General features: G+C 40.9%; 2 protein-coding genes across 9 annotated transcripts in view; one reads left to right on the forward strand and one right to left on the reverse strand.

The window, feature by feature from the left end:
• Nucleotides 1-16,627, forward strand: part of LOC140313410 (uncharacterized) — a 435,793-nt gene that overhangs the window by 309,665 nt on the left and 109,501 nt on the right. The window lies entirely within an intron of this gene.
• Nucleotides 1-16,627, reverse strand: part of rims1a (regulating synaptic membrane exocytosis 1a) — a 113,587-nt gene that overhangs the window by 54,987 nt on the left and 41,973 nt on the right. The gene's annotated exons all lie outside the window — the stretch shown is intronic.

The raw sequence follows: 16,627 nt of genomic DNA on the forward strand, positions 1-16,627 counted from the left end.
TTGGCTCCCACCGCCTTCAGCCACCAAACGAGGAACACGAAGCCAACTGCTTGATTAAAGGACACTAGTTTTGCTGTAAAAATCTACAGTCTTCTTTCTTTCTATCTGTGCCATATGTCTGCTGCCTATACATTGACTGCAAATGGCTGATGAGAGTCCAAATTCAGAGAAAATCAGACGCACTCAGTCAAATGAGTTATATGACAAGTTTCTGGATGGACAAAAAGATCTGCTCCCCAAACTTCACAAAGAAACTATTAAACACTGACCAGACAAATCATTTTAAACGATCTTTCTTTTTTTTTGTCAGTTTTTCAAACTGACAAAAGAGAATCAGCAGCAAAGAAAATGAATGACCGACAAGTGTCATTCACAGCAGGTATTAACAGGTGAAACCTCACCGAGTCTCTCACGCTGTAAAGATGAACTTAACTAAGTTCATACCAACTGGTGCATGTTTTTATCGTAAGGTATTATATCTTTTTTTGTCCATTTTTAAGGGAGTCATGTTCTCGAGAAGGTCCTGAAGTCACGTCTCTGGTCACCAAATGAAGGTTTAATGTCAATTCTTTCTGCTCTGTCCCATCATCTTTAGAGATCAAAACACAGCTAAATCCAGCTCCAGCCTTACCAGTTAAGTTTACTGGAGAGCAGACAGTTGTTACAGGTCACTGTATATTTTTGTTGCCATTCTTTGTATGTGTCTGCCATGTCTCTATGTTTAAGGTGCAGTTCCCTGAGAGATGATTGAGGGCACCTGCATGGCTGAGGGCACGGCTTATATAAGCGGATCTTTCCTCCGCCCCTTCTCTCTCAACTCCCTGACACAAGATCCCATCCTTTGTTTGTGTTGCACTTCTTTTTGGTTGTAAATAAATGTTATTCTTTTCCATCATACTCAGTATGGTTTTCCTTATTATGTTGTGACTTTGAGCTGGTCGTAACATAAAGGGGGCTCATCCAAAGTTTAGTTTGGAGTAGGTGAGTAAGTGCTTTGTTTCCCTAGACCCACGTTTTCCTTTTTTTTTGGTTTGTTAGGAGGTCCATGCTTGTGTTGCCACGTGAGGTAGAGTTTTTTTCTCTCTGAGAGTTTGCCTGGTTAAGTCAGCCGGCGGGTGTTGGTGTGACCATCACCACTTTGTTGTTTTTGAGCGGTAACCCTGGGGTGGCCACTGGCGTGCCCAGGAAAGCCGACGAAGACTAGTTGAGTCCTAGTAAGTTAGGTAAACAGTCTTAGATAGAGAGGGAACCAGGTAAACTCTAGAATAGGTTAGGTAAAGCTATTGATAGCATGTGGTGGCATGTGCTGGCCTTTGTTTTCCATATGCAACCTTGTTGGGTGAGTATGGGGAGTTAGAGCAATTTTGTTTTGTTTTGCGCAGTAGATTTTGTCAAATCCTAGGCTGTAGTGGTATGTGTGACCCTGATGCTCATATGTGAAAATGTGGGTTTTGAAATGTGGGTTTTGTTTGTTGGTCACATGGTTTTTGTAGGGATTACAATTGTGATCCACTTTCTTCTCAGTGGAGAAGAGCATTAGACTTCAGCATTTGAGTGGTTTTGGCTTAGGTAGACATGGCAGTAGTAATACTATTTCTATACTGTGTGGCGAGAAATAGTTGTGGAGTAACTGCTATGGTTTAGCCTAGTGTGTTCTTTGTAAGTTCTAATTGCTTATTTCTGGCATTGTGTAGTCTGATGGTGACATTAACTGTGCTTGTTGTTATAAAATACTTTAATTCTTTGTGGAAGTGTGATATTGTGTGATGTTGGAGGATTTGTAGTAATTTACTGTGCTTGGTTTTGGTAGCACTTGCTGTGTGGTAGTGTTACTGTGTTGCACCGGGTTGGGCCTCAATGGCATCTCTTTATCTTTGCATAAAGTTATTGTTTCAACCTCATTATGGAGTTTGACCTGGAGAGGTTTACTGAAGGTCCTACAACAGAGCAGCTTTTTAATTACAGTAAGGCACAGCTCATGTCCATTGCACAGCACTACTGCATTGAAACTGCATCAATTCCTCTTAAGAAGGATGAGCTGAGAGCCAGAATAGTCACTGCTCTTGTTCAGCAGGGGGTGCTATTGAGTGAGTCTGAAGATTCAGACTTAAGTCATCCTGTTAAGATGTCTGCTGGTAAGACAGAGGCTGTGCAGTTGCAGACTCAGGATGCTCAATCTGTTTGTTTGCAAGAGTTGGAGTTGCAGTTCAAAATTAAACAGTTGGAAATTGAGACAAAGGACAGAGAAGAGGGGAGGAAGTTGGAAATGGAGAGGTTGCGGCTGGTACATGAGGAGAAAATGAAAGAGATGGAGATGAGGACATTTGAGATGCAGTCTCAGAGTACCAGTTCTCGTACGTCTTCTGCTTCCCCTCGGTTTGATGTTGGGAGGAACATTAGTTTAGTCCCTTATTTCTCTGAGAAAGAGGTGGAAAAATATTTTGCCCATTTTGAGCGGGTAGCCACCACATTTGACTGGCCAAAAGATGTATGGACCTTGTTGCTGCAGTGTGTCTTAACTGGTAAAGCACAGGAGGTCTACTCTTCATTAACAGTCACCCAAAGTGCTGACTATGAAATTGTTAAAGCAGCCATCTTGCGGGCTTATGAGCTGGTCCCAGAGGCCTATAGACAGCGATTTAGAGGTAGTCGTAAGGTTGACAAGCAGACCTTTGTAGAATTTGCTAGGGAGAAGGAAATTCTGTTTAATAGGTGGTGCACATCTCAAAAAGCTGAAACCAAAGAGCAACTTCGTGAGTTGGTACTTTTGGAAGAATTCAAAAACTGTTCCTGAAGCAGTCGCCACCTATCTGAGTGAGCAGCGTGTAACCAAAGTTGGGGATGCCGCTGTACTTGCTGACGAATATGTCCTGGCTCACAAAGTAATTTTTAATGATAAACCTTGTGAAGCTAGGAACTATGCTTCTCCTCGTCCTTTTCGCTTTAAAGCTGGCAGTAACAGTCCTGGTTCTTTAGTTTCTGCTACAAAGCCTGCTAGTTTTGGCTCTCGAAATTTTAAGAGTTTGTTTCTTCTGTAAAAAGCCTGGTCATGTTATAGCTGACTGTCATGCTCTCAGTAAGAAGCAGAAACCTGCTAAGCCAGTGGCATTGCTCGCTTCAGTGTCACGTCTGACTGGGGGAGAAGATGGTCTCAGTCAGCTCACTAAGGACAGACTTGGGTTGGGGAAAGGGCTGAGTGAGGCCAGTGAGAACAGCACTGAGCCTGACCTTTTTGCACCTTTCCGTATGGAGGGGTTAGTGACCACCTCTGAGTTAGGGAAGTTTGTCCCAGTTCGTATCCTAAGAGATACAGCAGCCGCTCAGTCTCTGTTGGTGGAAGGAGTATTGCCACTCTATGAAGAAACCTCTACCGGTGAAAATGCTTTGGGGTGTGGACTGACTTGGTTTGAAGCCCCATTGCATGTTGTGTATTTACAGTCTGGCTTGGTTACAGGCCCTGTGACAGTGGCTATTTGCCCTGAACTTCCTGTAGAAGGAGTGGACATGATTCTGGGTAATGATTTGGCTGGTGGGGAGGTGTTCCCTACGCCCATTGCTGTGAACAACCCAGTTAGCTCTAGGTCTGTTAACAAAGGTGATCAGTTATCTCAGATGCCAAAAGTGTTTCCTGCTTGTGTTGTAACTCGTGCTCAGTCAAGAAAGGTTGAGGATGTAGTAGACCTTTCAGAAGTGTTTAGTGCCCCACATGAAGAAACTGTCGAGATTGTGTCTGCTGGTTCCTCTGCCACTTCTGAGTTAACTGTAGCTAAACAATCTATTGATTCCATTGTAGGTGATCCTGTTGAGGTTACATTGTACCATCCTGTCACCTTGACTGATGAGTCGGAGACTCAGGTAAAGGTTGGCAGGGAGCAGCTGATAGAGGCTCAGAAGGCCGATCCTTCCTTGGCCAAGTGTGTAGCAGCAGCATTGTCTAAAGATAAGATTACTGCCTCTCAAGTGGCTTACTACTGTGAAGATGGGATTCTCAAGCGTAAGTGGGCTCCTTCAGCTGATGACAGTGGGTGTAATACTGCATACCAGATTGTTGTCCCTGCTGGTTACCGTGCACAGATATTGAGCTTAGCTCATGATAATGTTTTGTCTGGACATCTAGGGATAGCTAAAACTTACTATCGTACATTGAAGCATTTCTTCTGGCCTGGTTTGAAAAGAGATGTTTCAAGACACTGCCACTCATGTCACATATGTCAGTTGGTTGGGAAAACAAATCAAGTGATCCCACCGGCTTCACTTCATCCTATCCCTGTGATGGGTGAGCCATTTGAGAGACTAATCATTGATTGTGTTGGCCCATTACCCAAATCAAAATCTGGTCACCAGCTGCAACTCGATATCCTGAGGCAATTCCACTGCGTTCACTTAAAGCCAAGGTGGTAGTGAAAGAATTGATGAAATTCTGTACCACTTTTGGGTTGCCAAAGGTTATTCAAACAGAGCAGGGTACCAATTTTATGTCAAAAGTGCTTGCTCAGGTATTAGAAGAGTTGACTGTGAAACATCATGTCTCTAGCGCCTACCATCCAGAGAGCCAGGGGGCACTAGAGCGCTTCCACCAAACCCTTAAGACTATGTTGCGTGCTTATTGTCTTGAAACTGGTAAGGAATGGGACGAGGGCATACCATTTCTTCTTTTTGCTGTTCGAGAGACTGTTCAGGAGTCATTGGGTTTCAGTCCTGCAGAACTGGTATTTGGCCACACAGTTCGTGGACCGCTGAAGTTGTTGCATGAGCAGATGACTGGCGTTGCTTCTCCTACTCAGAATGTGTTGGACTATGTCAGTGCTTTCAGAGAGCGTCTTCATCATGCCTGTGAGGCTGAGGGCGCGGCTTATATAAGCGGATCTTTCCTCCGCCCCTTCTCTCTCAACTCCCTGACACAAGATCCCATCCTTTGTTTGTGTTGCACTTCTTTTTGGTTGTAAATAAATGTTATTCTTTTCCATCATACTCAGTATGGTTTTCCTTATTATGTTGTGACTTTGAGCTGGTCGTAACACAGTGTGCAGTGTGGTTTATGGATGTTTTCATTTTAAATCAATGAAAAACATCACTACAGGAGCAGCAATGGTGAGCCACATCTTAAAGGTGAAAATGACTCATTTAATAATGGTGGCATGGCTTGAATGAAGGTTGGAAAGACCTGCTGGTTTTACATGTCAGGGCATAATAAAAAAAGATTATCACAAAAAAAATCATCTGGTCCTTACTAAGGCCCCCAATACATAAAACTGTGTGTAAACATATCTTTTTATGAATCTCCATCAACATAAAACTATACACACACATGCATAGACCTGATTTTACGGTAATTCATTCGCCATGAATGGTAGCACAGTTCAATAATTAGTCATTTGATTATGAAAACATATTCTGCACCAACTAAACAGACACGATAATGAGAAAAACAATAAATAAAAAGCACAGTTTAACAAATGTGAAACTGAAACGTTGGTAAAGGAGAGAACATATGATCTGTTTTATTTGGAATCTTTTTTTATTTGTGGACTCATGAAGAAAACAAAAACTGCTGAGTGGGAAATTTAAAAAAAAAGGATCATCGGGCTGCCGTTACAGGGAAAGGACCCTGTAGAGGTTTAAAAAAATTATCTTTCTTTTTAATTATATGGAGGAAAGTGCACACCAGGTCACACATAAAGAGTGTCACAGTTATCAGTGGAGGACCAGCAACGGCTGCCTAATCTGCAGCAGATGAACGTAAAGCCTGTACAATACAGTCCTGCGTGTTGAGGAAGAACACTCAAGATGTACATTTAGATCAAGCTAAATTGAGCTCTCTTTTTATTAGCAAGCCCTTTCACAGCCATAACACACGTCTGTGACAGACAACTGCCTTTACAGCCCCAACAATCATGAAAAAGCATCTTAATTGATTAATTAACAAAAAATCCCTTTGTTCCTGCTCTGTTGTGTTATATCAAATTATGTTGCTGGTCTTTTTGATTTACATCTCACATCAGAATTGCATTGCTCTTAAAATATGTGTTAGCCTGCTCTGAACAATCTGTGGGGTGTGCACCTTCTCATTGCACATATTTTTTACTGAAAAAAGTAAAAGTTTGTGTGCTGTACGCACTGTTTATGCATCTGGCCTGAGTGCTTAGCATTAAACAATTGAACAACACATGACAAATTACACTGACTTTATTGATCAAACAAAAAAACAAGCTAAAATGCAGACTGAGGTCATCAGTCTTTCACGTGGTTATGGAGGAATTACGGCTCTTTCTTCTTACTATGCTGCTCAGATTAATTGAGGTTTGCATGCATTCGTTTATGCACAGCTCTCTTAGGATCTCTTTCGATTTTATAGATTGAGCACTCAGCACCATCATGCTAAACAGTGAGAAAGAGGTTTTTGTTATTGGTCAAACATGGCGGTGTGCATTATAGCCAATGATTTCCACTTAGGTCGTGTCTGTCCAAAGCACACTGTTCCCAGAGTCTTGTGGTTTGTTCAGATGAAATTCTACAAATCTAAGCCGTGCTGCCATATTCTTTCCAGATACTTGTCTCCAGACAACACTTCAAAACAAGCAATATTCGTTCATTCTTTTTTTTAATTGCACTGTCTTGAACTTGACATTTAACATGTTATCTGGGTCCTGTAGAGTCTGAGATGTAGCTCTTGGGAGTTTTTTTTGTTTTTATTTCTTTGAGCATTGTACAGTTGCAGATGTATTTCCTCCTTGGCAGTGTGTTAACACACAGCTGATACTACAGACCAGCAAACTGCCCAAACGCCTGCTTTTAAAGAGGTGCTCTAATGTAATCCTGTCCATAACGACTTAAAAGAAGTTTATCCACACAGTAAGAGTGGGAGGTGCTCGGGAAAGCATTTACCTTGAATAAAGATCTCTGTTCGTGGGACCACTGGGTAAAAGTTTATCAGTGAGGTTCTGAAAGAGAACGTCTAGCGAGGGAATCCTCATGGTTGGCATTTTTACCTGTGAGAGAAATATTACTGACCTGCTGCTAATCAACCTAGTTTCTATTATTGTATTACCTTTTTTTTATCCTTAATCATCATAAGCTGTCACTGTGTATGGTTTTTGCTGCCAGCAGAAATGAGCCCCTGTGCTGTTCTGTGTTACAGCTGAGCTGAAGAAGCCTCTGACTGAATGCTATGTTATTTATCTATGAAAAGGGTATTTAAGAAAACCCTTAAGACAGAGCCATCCTGTTTGAATGAACCACTGTATTATAACGGTCACTGAGCAAAAGCAACCCACAGGTTCCGGACGAGGTTACATTTAGTGTCAGCTGAGTGCGGCAGCTGGCTGATGACCTGCTCAAGTGTGAGCAGAGAAATCCCCTGTTCTGGCTGCAGGAAGGCTGATTACGACTTCTGATTTGGATTTAACACACAAGCATAGTATATTATGCACTGTCAAGATATTACTGGTGGAACTCTCAGTGTAAAATAGCCTTTTGTCACACCCTTTGACTTTTTTGAAGAGGCAACACACTTTTTGAGGGCTTCAAACACACAAAAAGCATCACAACAAAATTTAAAGTCTTTGATCACTGTTCCTTATTCACATCACCATCACTGCCAGCAAGGGGGCTGCATCCTAGAAAAGGAGGAGTGACTGATACACCGAGGTCTGTAGTGTGAACGCAGCTGTAGTCCTGTAATGCCATATGAGGAAGAATGTGAGAGAGAGAGAAAGAGGGACGGAATGGACAGAGGGAAAAAGGCTGGAGACAGTGAGAGGATGGAGAAGAAGAGCAAGCAAGAGGTTAGAGTGAGTCCCGCTCCTCCAGCCATCAGGGTTCTCATTACTCCTGAACACTCCCCAATGACTCTTTAAAGAGAGCTAAAATAAAGCACTCTGCCCCCCCCTTCCATCTCTCCCTCCTCCTCTTTCTCTCCCTGCTCTAACTCTCTCACCCCGATTTTTCCTTCCATTTCTCCCTCCTCCAGATTGCTTTTGATTAAAGCTACAAAAGCCGAGGAGAAAACAGCTTTACACCAACGCAGCTATATTTATCCTCCCAAACACCCCAGCACCACCGGGGAGAGAGCGAGACGTGCGTGTGCACACGCACACACACACACACAAACACATGTACACAACAAAGAAAGCAAAACACAGCCTCATGTGGGACATTATAGCTTTGGTGAAAGCATACACCGATCTGTGAATTTCTGCAGCCAGACTGACAATGTGGACAGCTGCCAGATCCACAAAGCGGTGCGAGCATACGGACCGGCTCGGCAGCCACACAGGACACTCAAGATTCAAGAGTGAGTATCACTGGAGCGTCTTCATAAAGAAATAACAGAAAATGCTCAATGTTAAAATCAGGAGCACTGCTTTTCAAGTCGCTCCCTGTTCTTAAGTTTTAAAAAGAACAGGGATACAAATGCACAACAAAACTGGGACACAATAACAGTTTTTCATCTTTGTTATCGATTAATCACCAATAAAATGGCGATTAATCATTTTAGATGGGAATTCGGACTGCTACGTTGTACATGTGAATCACTGCATTTGAACAGGCACGGGTGTGAAGAATAAACGGAGTAAAATCAATCCGATGCCGTCTGTCAGAATTTGTTTCTGATTCCCTGAACCAAGAGAACGCTCTCTGCTGCAGATTTACATTTAAAACTAGATTTAATTAATAATCTGAATAAGATATAACGCTTGATAAGACATAATGCCGAACAACATTTTCTAGTCACATTAAAACAATGTTTTTGTCACAAGAGCAGGCAGCGCACTGACTCCGGCAGCACAGGGCGGCTGCAGGTAAAGAAAAAAGAAATCAAAGGTGTGGACGGGCAGAAATATCCCAGCGCTGACGTATGCTGTTATAGTAGTCCGACATATTTTGGCATGGTTCTCTTCGGCACAGTGGCCCACCAGCTCTGTACAGTTGTAGTGATCATAGAAGAATAATCATACTGGTTTTGATTAATTTTTTTTAAAACTTTTATTTATTTGACTTTTTCACACTTTGTCCAAACATATGAAAAAACAAACAACGAACTATGAAAGTCATTCGGAATCATCTGTGATCCTTTCAAGAACATTAAAAGATCACAGACTTGTTTGTAATTTAACCAAGTTCAAACACAACGACAATCGTTCCGTTTGTCTGTTTTTACTCTGCGTTGCTGCTGTCAAAAAGAATGCGTTTTTGCTTTCAAGAAGCCAGCCGCCGGCCAACCTTAAACAACCAAACAGAACAATTCGCAGAAACACGAAAACTTAAAAGAAACTGTCAAAGACGTGGTAACAAGCACCAACTGGTACCCTCACCAAAGAGTGGATTAAAGAGTGGAAATTTAACAGCAAAAGTCCTCAAGACCAACAAATATTACAGAAAGAAAAGAAAATAAACATTAACACGTTTCACTGAGAATCAACGTCAGCCGCCGGAGCTAAACTCTCTCCCCGTGCCACTTGGCATAGCAGTTTCTATATGGTTTCAGACACAGAGGAACCTTGCAGCACTTGCACATCCAAGACGTCATCTGGTGTCTCCCCTGGGCTCTGCAGTGGCTACACTGCATACTCCCGACAACCTGGTACCACCTGGTGGGCTGGATGACCACGGGAAGGTGAACCCATGGCGTTGCTCTTGGCCTGTACCTTCTTCCCATGTATCCACTTGACAAGTTTCTTCTTCGTCTGTGCCTTCTTGTGAAGTATTGTGTAGGCATGTACTCTCTTGGTCTGTATCCTCTTTGACAACAGCTGCAGTTGTGTCCCATGTAATCAGGCGTTCCTGTAGCTCTGTAAGAATGCGACGCAGTGGATCTCGGCAATCTTCGAGCACTCGTTTGAGTTGAGCTGTCGGATCTGGCCCTCGGAACTCTGGCGAGTGATGGCAAAGAAGTCGAATGGCGCGGGAGTTGGGCATTGGTTGATGGAAACAAATCTCGATGACAGGAAGCAGCAGGAAGACACCATTCTTCATCCTCAGGATCAACAGGATTCTCCTCCTCGGGTGTGAAACTATGTACACAGACAGGAAGGGTTTGAAAGACTGCTGTAAACTGGCCCAATGTGTTAGTTCTGCATCCCATGTCTCTATTGTGGTTTACAGAAGTTTAGATTTTAAGACCTAAAAGAAACATATTGAATGGATATTGTTGACTGAACCATTTTCACATTCGTCGCAGCAGACATTTCGACTTGTTTTTCAGGAAAAGTACATGTATAATGTGTGATCATTCCCTGTATTCCATTGGGGTGTATTTACTTTCTGAAACTAAACCAAGATCAATAGACAAACCGCTGCAACATTTCAAACACATCACATGGTGTAACACAAACGTCAAACTCAGGCCAGACGGTGTAATTATGGTTGGCCCGCGAGATAATACCAAATGTCTACTAGAGCTGGCGCGCCGGCAGACAGCGCATGCGCCGCTAATGTTGATAAAATTTCTGCACTTAATAAATAAAAAAACTCCTGCATGGCGGTCCTGTCACTCGTCGAGAGCGACACGCTGTTATAGATTATTTGCCACACGACTAGCAGTGGTTTGGTTTAGCTTTGCTCATTCTTTTTTTCGTAGTACCCTTTTCACCTTCCTACTGGGTTAACACGTGACACTAAGCTCCTGGGGTAAAACAGCGGTAATATCGTGGCCGTACTTACTCGTCCAACTCGGACTCAGTCGCCGCCACAGGCGGGTCAGTGTCTTCTGGAATCATTCCGTCTGTATCAGCGGTATAGACAGCGTAGCATTCAGCCCATGTGGGATTTTCGTATCTTTGATCCAAAACCACCCAGGTCTCGTCAACAAATCTCCTCGGCATTTTCACAGGCGGAGGGTTCCGTGTTAGATTTCCCCGCGTTTCGGCTGCGCGACCCGATGACGACGAGGTCGACGCACTGCGTAATTTTACGTTTCAAAACTAAAAGGGAGGAAAATAAAAAACATCTACCACGCAAACAAGTTGACATAAACAAGTGTTATTATCAGAACAGTGACTTTGAAATTTATCATAAGAAAAGACAATAAATATATAATATCTTTTCATTTTGACACCTTTTCTCACACTTGCATTAAGATGAATAACCAGCAGCGCATGCACACATTATTTTCATCACAAAAAAATTAATGGAAGGAATACATGCAACAAAATATTATAATTCCGGATATGAAATACTGGTGTAAAGCTAAAATGCAACAGTGAGTATACAATGCCTGTCTGTGTTGTATTCTTGAAAAAAAGATGTTAGAAAGCTGCCTTCAAAGATCTTTTTCTGTCAATAACTGAAGAGCAATTCAATTTCTAACATGTATAAACATGTTATAAGTTTAATTTTCAGAGAAAGAATCTATCATGAAATATAAGTTATCTTAAACACAAATCCATTCAATAGGGAACAAATTAAATATACCATGATGAGGACTAAGAGAGAAGGAAAAATATAATGCCTGATTTAAAAAAAAGAGAAAGAGAAGAGAGATGTCACTCTTGCCTGCATTCAAAACTTGAGAGCCCTGTAACGTAAAACATCCAGGTCCTGTTGATTGTAATAACGTTAGCAAAATACTGTATTAATAATTTCCATCTGATATTAACATTTAGTTGATGAGGACTGCAAGAGTGAGGTAGGCTCAGAGGCAGGCTCCCGCATACCTGTAGCTACCCATTTCATCAAGGCAGAGAAAAGTAAAATGACAGAGGCTAAATTGATAAAACGTTGGTACAAACTTGAAATTATAGTGTTACTGCAACCAAAGCCATTTGTTCTATAGATAACTGGAAGAGAATCGATAAGGAACCGAATCGATAAGTGATATCGATAATGGAACCGGAATTGCTCAATTCTTAACAATTCCCATCCCTATACATTTGTTGGGTATATACTGTGGAAAGTTGTAGCTTTTCTTTCCATTCATTTGAAATACAAGGTAGAGGCTATGCTTTCCTCTAATCCATGTTCCAAAAATGCCTTTCACAGCAGGGAGATTTTCCTTCTTTCATAGAACACGTTACATACATGTAACTGTTGTTGCATTCATTATTCAGATCGTTACTGTAATAATCAAAAGTGATTCTATTGTTAGTGTTTCTTAAAACTGAAAATGGCTTTTCATTAGAAGGGACAGACCTCCATCACAAAATTTCAATTCTTCGCTTCTCACTAAATCTTTTGTTCCTAAATAACGACCCAGTGACCTTTATGATGGGCCGTATCATTAAGTTCACTCATCTGAATTCGGAACTCTGTAAACAAAATTCTGTTTAAACAGAGTTTTTCTCCCATGTTATTACCTTTATTGTTCCATATAATAGCGTTATGTGTAAAAGGGTTGTGATGCAACAGATTTTCCATGCTAAGAGCCCCTGTTGGTAAAATTAAGATACCTTTTAAGAAGTTTAATGATGGTATAATTATAAGAAACTAGAAAAAATGGACAGACCATCCAGTTTCCTAAGAATATTATTTGGAATGAAATACTAAATATGAATTGGGGTTTTAAGAAATTTGCAACGTCCATTTGACTTTGAAGATATTATTCATGTTGATGAAATTAGACAATTCAAATGCACGTTCTTTCCTGGAACATGGAAGAATTTCTTTCCTACGACTGTGGAGCCTGTGTTTTTTCCAAGCAGTATTGGTACAGATTTCAACATCTGTAGAATGGACATGAATAGAGCAGGATCCACAAGTCTTAAGATGCATTCAGTCATCTTTGTGGTCACAAGAGGGCAGCAGAAACGTCACAACGTCAACATATGGCCCAATAAAGCTCAATGAGGTTTGGAAAAAAAACTGTGATTATATGTCACAGCTTCTTTTGTTCTAATCTGATCTTTACAAACTCTTCTATCCTCACCACCTGTTATTCTCTTTTTTTTTTTTATGACCAGGCATGAAGTGCACTGTTGGTTTATTTACGCTCTTTGTATTAAAAAAAGGGAAAAGCTGTCACACCTGTATGTCAAGTTGAGTTTTTGTCCTGTCTCCACATTTGTTTTGTGACCTCCTGTTTAATTTTGGAAATTAACTCCTCTCGTTTCAGATTCCTTGCCCTTCCTCATGTGTCACCAGTCTGATTGTCTTCCCTGATTCCTGATTGTGTCCACCTGTTCCCCACTTCCCTCATGTGTACTCATCGTCTGCGTCTCGCTTTGTCCTGTGCCAGTGTGTCATGTCTGATTGTCCTGCACACAAACCCGCTGTCCATAGTCAAGTCTGTCTAGTACATCAAAAGAGTTATTTTTGGTTGGCTTATTGCCATTTTGCATTTTGTTTCTCATAGACTAGTTTTGTTGTATTTTCTAGTTACTTATTAAGAGAGATTTTTTATTTTATAGCACAACATTTAAGAGACATACTGTCAAGAGAAAACGGTAAGCTCGATGTTGCTAAAAGGAGCAGTAGATGTGAGACAATATAGTTCTGTTAGTCCAGCTCAAACCCAATTCCTTTCATGTTACAGATATTTGGTCGGCTGTCAGCTTAAATCTATCGATTTAAGAAGATTTAAATCAAGAAGATGTACCATCTGTTTATGTATTAAAACTCCTACACAACCCAAGTGTTGTTAAACTTGGCGCTTATTGAGAAAAATGTATTTCTTGTGAACATTTCGTCCGTTTTCATTTCGGTTTATCACTCTGGACTGTGAGCACATTTCACTCCTTTCTAAAACCCATGTTTCAGACATTGTGAGAGCATTTTGTTAGTGCAGAACAAATGGCCATTGTTGTGGTGATATGGAGCAGTGAGCTGTTATTTTATAAGAGACTCACTTAATCCCATCGTAATCCCTGTATTAGATCACACTCTGATGGTGAAACAAACACTGAAGAGGAGGCAGAGAGCAGCCTGACAGCGAGCTAGTACACACATCCACTCACACACGTACACACACTCAAAGCTTGGACATACATCTCACGTAATAGCATGCACACAGTGACATTTCTGCACATGAGCAGCGATGCACACAAATATGAATGCCTGCGCTTTCCCGACGCACTAGAACTGCAACAACAGGAGCAGTGTGTGTCACATGACCACGATGAGACCAACACCGCCGCCGCCTCCCACCCCATCCGCGAGATGAGTATGTGTGTGAAGGAGTGAGCAAGAGAGAAACAGAGAATAGCTTCTCCACAGATGGAAAGTAGGACACCAAACCCCTGCGTGCGTTTATTTTGCTTCCTGCTGCATCTGCGTGTGTTTGTGTGCGCTCATCTGTGTATGTGTGTCTGTCGAGGAGCAGGCCTGTGCGTGTGTGTCTCTTCACCCGTGTGAATGAGGTGCGTTTGGGTTCAAGAGTCTGCGTTATACCGCGTAATAATGAATAATCCAGTGGTGACATCTTCAAACTTTGTTTCCTGGAGAGAGTAGGCTATTTGTAAATAACCACAGACTGTGACAGTGAGAGGTCTAATTTCCAGAATACGCTCCATTCTCACTGATGGAATAACTAGTATATATCTGCAGAATGCTTTTAGAACGCTTGCTAATTTTGCAGTTGAAATACCTGTGCCATCGGGCAATTTCTATATGTTTTCTTTATTACTGTCTTTTGCAATTTATTTTCCCCGTATTTGACGGTTTGGGACATGGGCAGATATTTCCCTTGAGTGTTGGCACAACAAACATCATCATTCAGTGAGCTCATTCAGCTGCGCTGTCACTTGAAGCCTCAAGTTTTCTTTTTGACTCTGATCCTTCCACCCGTCACACAGAATCTGAACTGTGTTTCTCTTAGAACAGACCTAAGGTTCTTTCCCTACTCAGAACTACCAAAAGTCAGGAAAAAACTACGACTTCTGTCATTTTCTTTTGAACACTGATAACAGATCAATGAACTTACTGCCACTCTCTGATTGCCTTTCTAAGCCCTTCTCAGTTCTCTGTCGCTTTCTCCTGATGACAACATTATAAAGCATTTTCACAAGAACTTTAGCCATTTCTCACATTTCTCATCTACCATTCATTATACACATAATAAATAGCGGCAGGAGAAGCAACACTTCTTAACTCCTTTATGAGGGTCTGCAAGTAGATCTCTGTTTTTCAGTCAAAATGCTAAGAAACCACCCAGAAACTCTAATATTTTAAATTAGAATTAGTCTTCATTTTGAAATGTATAAACAGAATAGGACAGCAGCAACCTAATATGTTGTAAGAAAAAAGAACACACCTACAACTTGAATTTCTGGTCAGGTAAAATCTAGATTAGATAAAGTCAGATCAATTTCTTTATTGTCTACGGAACAAAGAAAACACATGTTCAGTTCCACCAAAAGTCTGACCTTTACAACAAAGTAAATAGCTCTAAAATTTATCAAGTTATGGAGGTTCAAATACAGACGACAATCGCATTTTAACACGGTTGTGGTAACAACTGTAAATATGTTTTACAGTGCATAAGTAAAAAACGTGGGATGGAGGGTGGCTATAGATCAGAGCCAAACCACTATGAGGAATTAGATAGGGGGTGGTCCAATCTTTTTAAATGATCTAGCCAGGTTTTTTTTTAGCTTTGATGACTAGCATGAGCAGTTCAAATGCTTTCTATTCTTTATTGTAAAATAACACAATTATATGGTGTATTCACATAAAACCACATATACAGTAGCAAAAAGCCTATCTCCCGGAGCTTCCCAGAAATTGCTTGAAACATTTTTGTTTTGGAGTCTGAAATCAGAAACTTACTTTCTGGAATGGCTAACTTTATTCGAGATTTGCACACAATTTATAGGAATTATTCAGATGACAATAATCTGGGATAGCATACCTTTTGCAAAGTAAATACTAAATATATATATTTCAATTTAACAAGGAGCATTTTGTTTTGTCTAACCAGTATAAAATTATATTTTCTGATTCTTGAGTCATCATGGTGTGTAACTATCGTCAACACAAATGAACATGAGAGACATGAACTAGTTCATTTTGAGACTCTACATATAGCTCAGCATTTCAAAAAGTGAAATATGAGCATGAACTAGTTCACTTGCATCTGTCTGAACAAACTCACATTTGAACTAATTCTTGTAAAGTGTGAACCTGAACTAATCAGTTTAATTTCAGTTCAGTTCATCTATATAGCGCCAAATTAAAACAAATGTAATTTCAAGGCACTTGTGACATTTGACAAAGAAACTAAATTAAACTTAATTTAATTGAAAAGATACAGACACATCAACAGCTAATCTAGCTAGCTTTGGTATGCTAGTAGAAAATTTAGTTGGTTGTCAGCCTCGGAATGCTTCTTTCTAGGCAGTGCTGACCTCAAGTTGCTGATGGGTCTAGTTCAGTGGGTTCCAGGCCTAAATATGCTAATTGTTAGCCTTGCAAGTTTAACGTCTAGCTGGGGAAACAAAAAAATCTAATAGGAGGCTGCACTAGATATGAGTTAAGATCAGGTCAAGCCAGATCAGTCGGAATATTATCTCAAGAATGTAGCCTTTGCGACTGCACAATATCCTGGATTTTTCCTTTTTTCTCTGCATCATTGTAAAATGACATGAAAACATGTCAAAACAGTGGTTCTTTTTATCTCAGTTCAGCTGTTCACACTGTTAAATGCTCCTGTCTACAAGCGTTTGCCACTCTCTCCAGTCAGCACTCGGATTTCTAC

The sequence above is a fragment of the Leuresthes tenuis genome, unplaced genomic scaffold, assembly GCF_036924035.1.
Source record: "Leuresthes tenuis unplaced genomic scaffold, fLeuTen1.0.hap1 SCAF_8, whole genome shotgun sequence".
NCBI lineage: Eukaryota > Metazoa > Chordata > Actinopteri > Atheriniformes > Atherinopsidae > Leuresthes > Leuresthes tenuis.